Here is a 7,587-nt window from a genome sequence, read left to right as displayed (position 1 = left end):
AGCTCCAATACAGTGCAACTATTGCAGTTGAAGAGAGTAGAACAAATAGATCTAAATTCAACCTTTTTAATCGTCACGTTAGATAGGAAATGTGAAACGGCTTCAGTTATTTGCTCAGAAAGACTGGCAATCGCTTACTTAGGGCCGTTTAACTAAAACCAATCTCATGAATGTAATGGCTCAGTGAATGGCTACAATATACAGACTAAGAAGATCCCAGTAGTATTTGATTCTGTGGGACTGGATCGGCCCAGACCTGCTGGAGGTGTACGAGAGTATGCTTCTGGCCGGCAGCATGTCAGAATCCATGAGGAAAGGCATCATCACCTTCATCTATAAGCAAAATTGGTGTCCGATTGTACTGGAATTCTGTCCAAGGTCATTGCCAATCAAGTCAAATCAGTTCTGGAGTTGGTGATTCAGCGTGACCAGGCCTGCGCTGTACCCAGCAGGAAGATCTCTGAGACCCCTGCACTACTCAGGGATACGATCGCCTACGTACAGGACAAGGGTTGGGGGGTGCGGGGGGGATGGACCCCTGCCTCTTCAGCTTGGATCGGGGGATGCCTTGAGTGGAATATCGCACCCCTACATGATGGATGTGCTCTCCAAAACGGGGTTTGAGAATCTGCAATTAGATCCAATTGTTCCACAACTGCAGAAACATCAGAAGCGCAGTTTCCATCAATGGTGGGAAGCGGAAAGCTTTCTGATCCAATGCGGAGTCAGGCAAGGCTGTCCTCTCTCCCCTGTCTTGTTCACGTGTTGTATCGAACTTTTCGCCGAGTTCATCAGGAAGAATATGGGCATAAGAGGGATTGCAATCCCAGGTAGCAGAGGCACTCAGATCAAAGCCGCCCTGTACATGGATGACATCACCGTCTTCTGCTCGAATCCACTGTCAGTGTACAGGCTGATGAGCATCTGTGACCAGTTCAGTTCAAACTAGCCTTGGGTGCTAAAGTAAATCGGGCAAGAGTGAGACCATGGGCCGTAACTTCCATGGAATAGCAATCACAATCGGATTGCCACTCCACTCCTAGTTACTTACACTGAAATGCAGCCGCACCTTTCTCGCCCATCCTTCCTACACGGGTCTGGTGAGAAAGGTGCAATGCAGCGGGTTCCCAAGGCTTATGTCAAGGGTAGCTGAGTCGAAGGTAAGGAAGCCAGGCCCCCTTTGTTATGGCACTATAGCTGCTGTAATGCAGGTAAGTTTAAAAGTCCAGCCACTTTGAGAAGCCAGAGAGAAGCTAAGTGTATAAGGTAAGTAGGGGAGGAATTTTATGGGGGGGGGGGGGGGGGGGGGGGGGGGGCAGGGGGGTTTGGCTGGTCAGCGGGATTGTTGGGTGATCAGTGAGGGTGGTCAGTGGGGGGAGGGTTGGGTGGTCAGTCAGGAGGGTAGTCAGGGAAGTGGGGTAGTCAGGGGTCCCATGGGATTGTAGTCAGGTGGGTGGGGGTCAGGTGGGGAAGCTGTGGGGGGGGGTAGTCAGGGGACCCGTGGAGGGTCAGGGGAGTGTTGGCGGGAGTCCCGTGGTTGGGGGGAGGTCAGGGTGGGTTAGTACTATAGTTGCCCAGGAGTAAGAAGTGGTTTTAATTCTTCTAATTTTTTCTGCGTAACTGTTGCTGTAAGACAGTCAGAACCATCTAAAGTTTATGATTTAAATTGGATGGGTTCCTAGAGCAGGGCAATTGCCCAACAGAAGCTTGGACCCCCTGGACAGAATGAGCTTGGAAGTTATGGGCCAATGTTTTTTGGGAACTGGGCCAGAAAATCCTTTGTCCCATTCACCGTCAGGTCAGGATACCTGAAGGTGCTTGGGATATGGTTCGGAGGGGCCATGATGTGCACCAAAAACTGGAAGGAACAGGTAACTATGGTAAAACAAAAATTGGGCTTGTGGGAGTGACCCTCCCTCTCCATTGCAGGTAAGAACCTGGTCATCTGGTGCGAAGCAATCTCATTGTCAAGGGAGTCAAGGGTTATGGGGGAGAGATGACAAAGTGCAGTTAAGACCATAATGAGATCAGCCATGATCTTAATGAATGGCGGAGATGGCTTGAAGAGCTGAATGGCCTACTCCTGCTCCTAAGTCTTATGTTCCTATGATGTTTCTATATGCGGTGCAGGTCTGGCCCATACCCTAATTCTGCGCCATGGTGATCTCCCCAGCCATCTTCTGCTTTGTCTGGAGGTCAAAAATAGATCGGGTCTGCAGGGACATGATGTTTCTATATGCGGTGCAGGTCTGGCCCATACCCTAATTCTGCGCCATGGTGATCTCCCCAGCCATCTTCTGCTTTGTCTGGAGGTCGAAAATAGATCGGGTCTGCAGGGACATGATGTACAAGTCTCTAGACAAGCAGGGGGAAAAAAGTACTCAATGTCACTCTCATCCTGATGGCCACCTTTGTATGTGGCTGCATCAGGCTACACGTACACTCTCAGTTCACAAACACCACGTGTCACTATGTGCTGAGGTTCTATCTGTCCCAAGTGTTGTGAAGAATGGGCCCAATGCGTTGCTGCAGAACACTCCGAGCAGTTGGACCATGCCATGTCACTTGTGCTTCATGGAGAATTTAAGCAGAAAAATACCTTTGACTACAAGTCCATCAGGCAGTGGTCTGCATGTAATGTCCTTGAGGCCCTGCAGGAAAAGGAGGTAGTGTATTCTGTCAGGTGGTTCCCTGAGCATACCATCAAAGTCATTTGGCAAAACGCCTCATTGCCAGAACTTTCAAACAAGCACCAAGAGGTAGCTTGGTTGCTGGTGAGAAAGATCTTCCCATCAGATCCTTTCTGCACTCCAGGGTCTCAGCCCTTCTGCACATTGCTCACGAGGGGGCTGTGGTGGGGAAGAGACCTTTGTCTGCCTCCTTCTGGAATGTGCCTTTGCAAAGAAAGTCTAGAAAGAGACGCAGTGGTTTTTGTGAAGGTTCATCCTGAGCAGTTCCGTGACACAGCTCTCTGTGCTCTATGGGCTGTTCCCAGGGAAGCACACTGAGATAGAAATCAACCGCGGCTGGAGGACCATCAACTCGAAAGATGCCTTTGGACTGCCTGATACCTGTTGGTCTTCCTGTGTGGAGAACTCTTCACGAACGGGAGTTGCAGACTGGCACATTCCAAAGCTTAAGGCAGCCACGGCAAAGGTGAAATGGGGAAAGACCACCATCTAAGGCCATTCAACTATACCAAGGGTCTGGAAACTGGATAAAGCCCTTGGGCTTTATGTTTGACATGAAATGAATCTAGTAAATGTTAACTGTAATTAGCAATTTAGTGAGTATTATACAGTATTGGAAGAAACTAATTTGGTGTGCACCTTTGAATAGTCATGTAAAATACTTTTATAAATTTTATGAATAAAGTATATATTGCGTAAAAATGGAAAGTGCCAACTTCAATCCCTGTCTATGTTGACAATCTCTATGAGGGCAATGGTAGGGCAGTACAATTGGACTCAATACCACCAAGGTAAAGAAGACACAGTTATTTATCGTTAGTGCTACCCAGCAACTGCTGCTTGGAGTTTCTGTATGGACATTGGGAGAGTATGGGATTCATTCTCACTGTGATAGCCTTTATGTTCAAACTACCTGGTGTCTCTCATTTCAAGTTCACATGTAGAAGGGGGCTAATTAGATGGTTATGGAAAGACAACTGGAAACTATGGAGCCATGTTACAACAGAGAGTCAATGCTCTTAGAGGGGGAATTTGGGTATAGTCAAAAGGTATTTTAATGAAATGTCAAGATGTTAATTTAACAGTCCTTGTGTTTCTTTGCCAATTTTCTCTTCTCCCTTCTGAACATATTAAGTCATCCTTTCATATCTCAATTAACTGAGCATGCCCTGGGGATCAAACTAGGGAAATTTTTAGTCTGTGCGGCCTAGTTACCCACTGGATGTACTTGCTAAGTCATTAGCGAGCTTTCTCTTAGTCTTTTTAGATAGTTTTTACTGCCCTTTTTGTGGAGTCAATGCATTTTTCAAGACCTTCAGGCCACCATTTCTTGAAGAAGTCAACTACTAACTCTTACCTTCTCACTAGTGCTGCTTTTGCAGACAGTTTAGTATAGGTCTTTGTTGTTCATAGCAGTGATGAAGCCCTAGAATCATAGGATGCTTACAGCACAGAAGGAGGCCATTCTGCCCATTTCTGTGTCTGTTCTCTGCAAGGGCAACTCAACCAGTTCCACTCCCCTGCCTTTTCCCCTTTTATGATGAAAGATCATCAACCTAAAACATTATCTCTGTTTCTCTCCTTCACAAATGCTGCCAGACATGCCGAACAGTGCCAGCACTTTCTGTTCTCTTTATTCCAGATTTTCAGCATCCACGGTATTTTGCTTTGTTTCAGTGATACAGCTTGTTGGAATGTCTGCAACTTCCTTCAACTTGAGTTCCCAAAATTGGCATGAGCATAGATCATATAAATAAAACACTTGATATGAAGCTGTTGAGTGTCGTGTTTAGTTGATTCCAGAAGGAAACTGGTAACTAGTAAATCATTTGTGAAAAGTACATAAGAACATAAGAAATAGGAACAGGAGTAGACCATTCAGCCCCTTGAGCCTGCTCCACCATTCAATAAGATCATGGCTGATCTTCTGGTGTTTCGATTTCCACATTCCCACCTACTCATGATAACCTTTGATTCCCTTGCCTAACAAGAATCTATCTACCTCTGCCTTAAAAATATTCAATGATCCTGCCTCCACCACCTTCTGAAGCAGGGAGTTCCAAAGTCACAAGCCCCCCTGGGAGAAAAAAATTCTCCTCATCTCTGTCCTAAAAGAGCAACCCCTAATTAGTCATACTGTTGTAATACAAAGTAATACAGTATTTTCACACCAAATAGATATCTCCGGGCATTATCCTCCAACAAGATTGCTTGTGGTCTGCTTAAACTGCTATATTTATTTTGTGAAAGCCCACAAATGAAATTTTACTCATGAATCTTAAATGACCCAGTCTCTTCATAATTTTGGGAAAGACAGTAACCTGTGTTATATCCCAGAAAGCCAATTGGGGAAGGGTAGAAGTGGAGCCAATCTTTACACATTTTTATAAACATCTATTTACAGAGTCACATATAACAAGCATGGACCTCCTAACCAACAATCACAGTTTCAGCTTGCGTCAATATATAGGGGCAGAAGTGAATCCCGGTTAATGTATACATTTAAACACAATTAATATACAATTAACAATCTGAGAAATACCAAATGGTGAAAGGTCAAATTTAACATTCTTAACATTTTATAGAAATTATGGAAGGTTCTCATATGAGCAAATAATTCCAAAATTGGAAGCAGTGCTACAGAAAAAGTCCAAGATAATTGGATTGGAGCAAATCAGCTTTATCAGCCCTAATAATGTGAATTCAAATCAAGTGGTATATTTGATGACTGTGGTGGTGAGGAAGATGATTTTTTTTTATTATTCGTTCATGGGATGTGAGAGTTAGGCCAGCATTTATTGCCAATCCCTAATTGCCCCTGAGAAGGTGGTGGTGAGCCGCCTTCTTGAACCGCTGCAGTCCATGTGGGGTAGGTACACCCACGGTGCTGTTAGGAAGGAAGTCCAGGGTTTCGGTGCAATGACGTGGAGGAACGGCGAAATATTTCCAAGTCAGGGCGGTGTGTGAGAAAATACATCCGTTGGAAGAGCGTATTGAAAGCTCACTGCAAACTCCAGTTGGAGAAAGGAATTGAAAATGTGACCCCACAAGGCAACAATTTCTTCAATGAACATTGTGATCGGCACTGATGCTACAATTTTGAATGAAATACTGACAATGCAAAAAATATTGACATCCACATTATGTGGTCTCATGAGACTTCTGTGTTTTTATTATTCAACAGTTTAATATGCGCAAGGTAGATTTGCACCAAATTATCATTATTGAAAAGGTTAGTCTTTCAAAAATTGCACAGCAGTAAAATGAAAATATGAATCCTCAGTCTCTGCTCATTAACAATTCAAGCTAGACTGAGAAGCACATGACACAAATAAATTAACACACTCTGCCTATTACATGGTATAAGCATTGATCATACTTGGCTTGTGTAAAACTTTTTACATTCAAAATTGTCAAATTTTCTGTAGCTTGCATTAAGCATTTTTTTATAATAGAAAAGAAAAGTACTGTGGATGGTGGAAATCTGAAATAAGAACAGAAAATGCTGGTCAGGCAGCATCTGTGGACAGAGAAACAGTTAAACTTTCAGGTCTGATGAAATATTAACGACTTGAATTGTTAACTTTGTTTCTCTCCCCACAGATGCTGCCAGACCTGTTTAGTATTTCCAGCACTTCTGTTTTTATATAAGTATTTTGATGCTATTTAAAATTATCATATGAAATGTCTGACAATGCAGCACCAGGCTTGAGCTGCCAACCCTCCAGGATTGCCCTGGAGTCTATAGGAATTAAAGATTAATTCCCAGGGTGTTGCTGTGAACAACCCAGGAGAAAAATCATTGCTAGTTATAAAAATCTTGGACTTGGGGAAAGAATAATCCAATCAGATAATAAATAGTCTTTATAATAAAGAAAATAATAGCAATCACTTTGCAATTGGTGTGGGCTGCTGGTGTACGGCAAGTGTGGACTTGTTGGGCGACTAATGGTAAGAGTGAGGGTCTGGGACAGTTGGTGGAAGAAGATCAAGTGATGATACGTCCAGGAGTCTATCCAACTAGAGTTGGCAACCCTACGTCAGACTAAAGTAACAGAAGTGCATTGAATAGACAGGGATGTGAAAAAAGTGAGTTGTTCATGTGCGGGAAGAGCTTATAACACCTGAGAATTCTGTAGCATTATAAAATTATGAATTAATGTGTTGTAGGAGGTTGAAGGTGGATGACAAAGCCTTGCTTGAATATCAGAGATTTATTACTGATACTTCACTAGCTGACATACTGTTATATTGTATCAAATGTCCTTAAAACACTTGATGTCCCGGCCTCATTGAAAAAGGGACAAATTGACATCAGTGCATGGGAGGAACTTGCCACAAACTGTACCACGTGGTGGCGCCTCACCCAACAAGCCACAACACATTTAGAAACTGACCGCACAACCTTTGCTGTGGAGAAGGGACGAAAGCAGAAGGAGAGAAAGCAGAACCCTGAGGAACTCCTTTCCTCAGGGCGACTCTTGTCCTCTCTGCCCAAAAAACTGTGACTCCAGGATTGGCCTCCTGAGTCACCTGAAGATACACAAATCACGAAGGCTGGCAGATGGCATCCTTGTTCTGAGGGACTGACAATCACAATGATAATGTATTAAGAATGAATGATGCTCCTTGTTCAAAAGCATAGCATTGATCTATGGCGAAATCGCTTGGAATTACATAAAATTTACAGCACAGAGAAAGGCCATTCAGCCCAATTGGTTTATGCGCCTCATACCCTTTATGGTCACATCTCATCATCCGAAACCTATCAGCCTCATAAAAGGTTATTACACAAGGTAAGAGCTCGCCGTGTTAAGGCTGATATATTAACATGGGTAGAGGATTGGCTAATGAACAGGAAACAGACAGTCAAGAAAAATGGATCAGTTTCAGGTTG

The sequence above is a fragment of the Cetorhinus maximus genome, chromosome 10 (genome assembly GCF_964194155.1).
Source record: "Cetorhinus maximus chromosome 10, sCetMax3.hap1.1, whole genome shotgun sequence".
Lineage (NCBI taxonomy): Eukaryota > Metazoa > Chordata > Chondrichthyes > Lamniformes > Cetorhinidae > Cetorhinus > Cetorhinus maximus.
Note: the sequence above shows the minus strand (reverse complement) of the source record.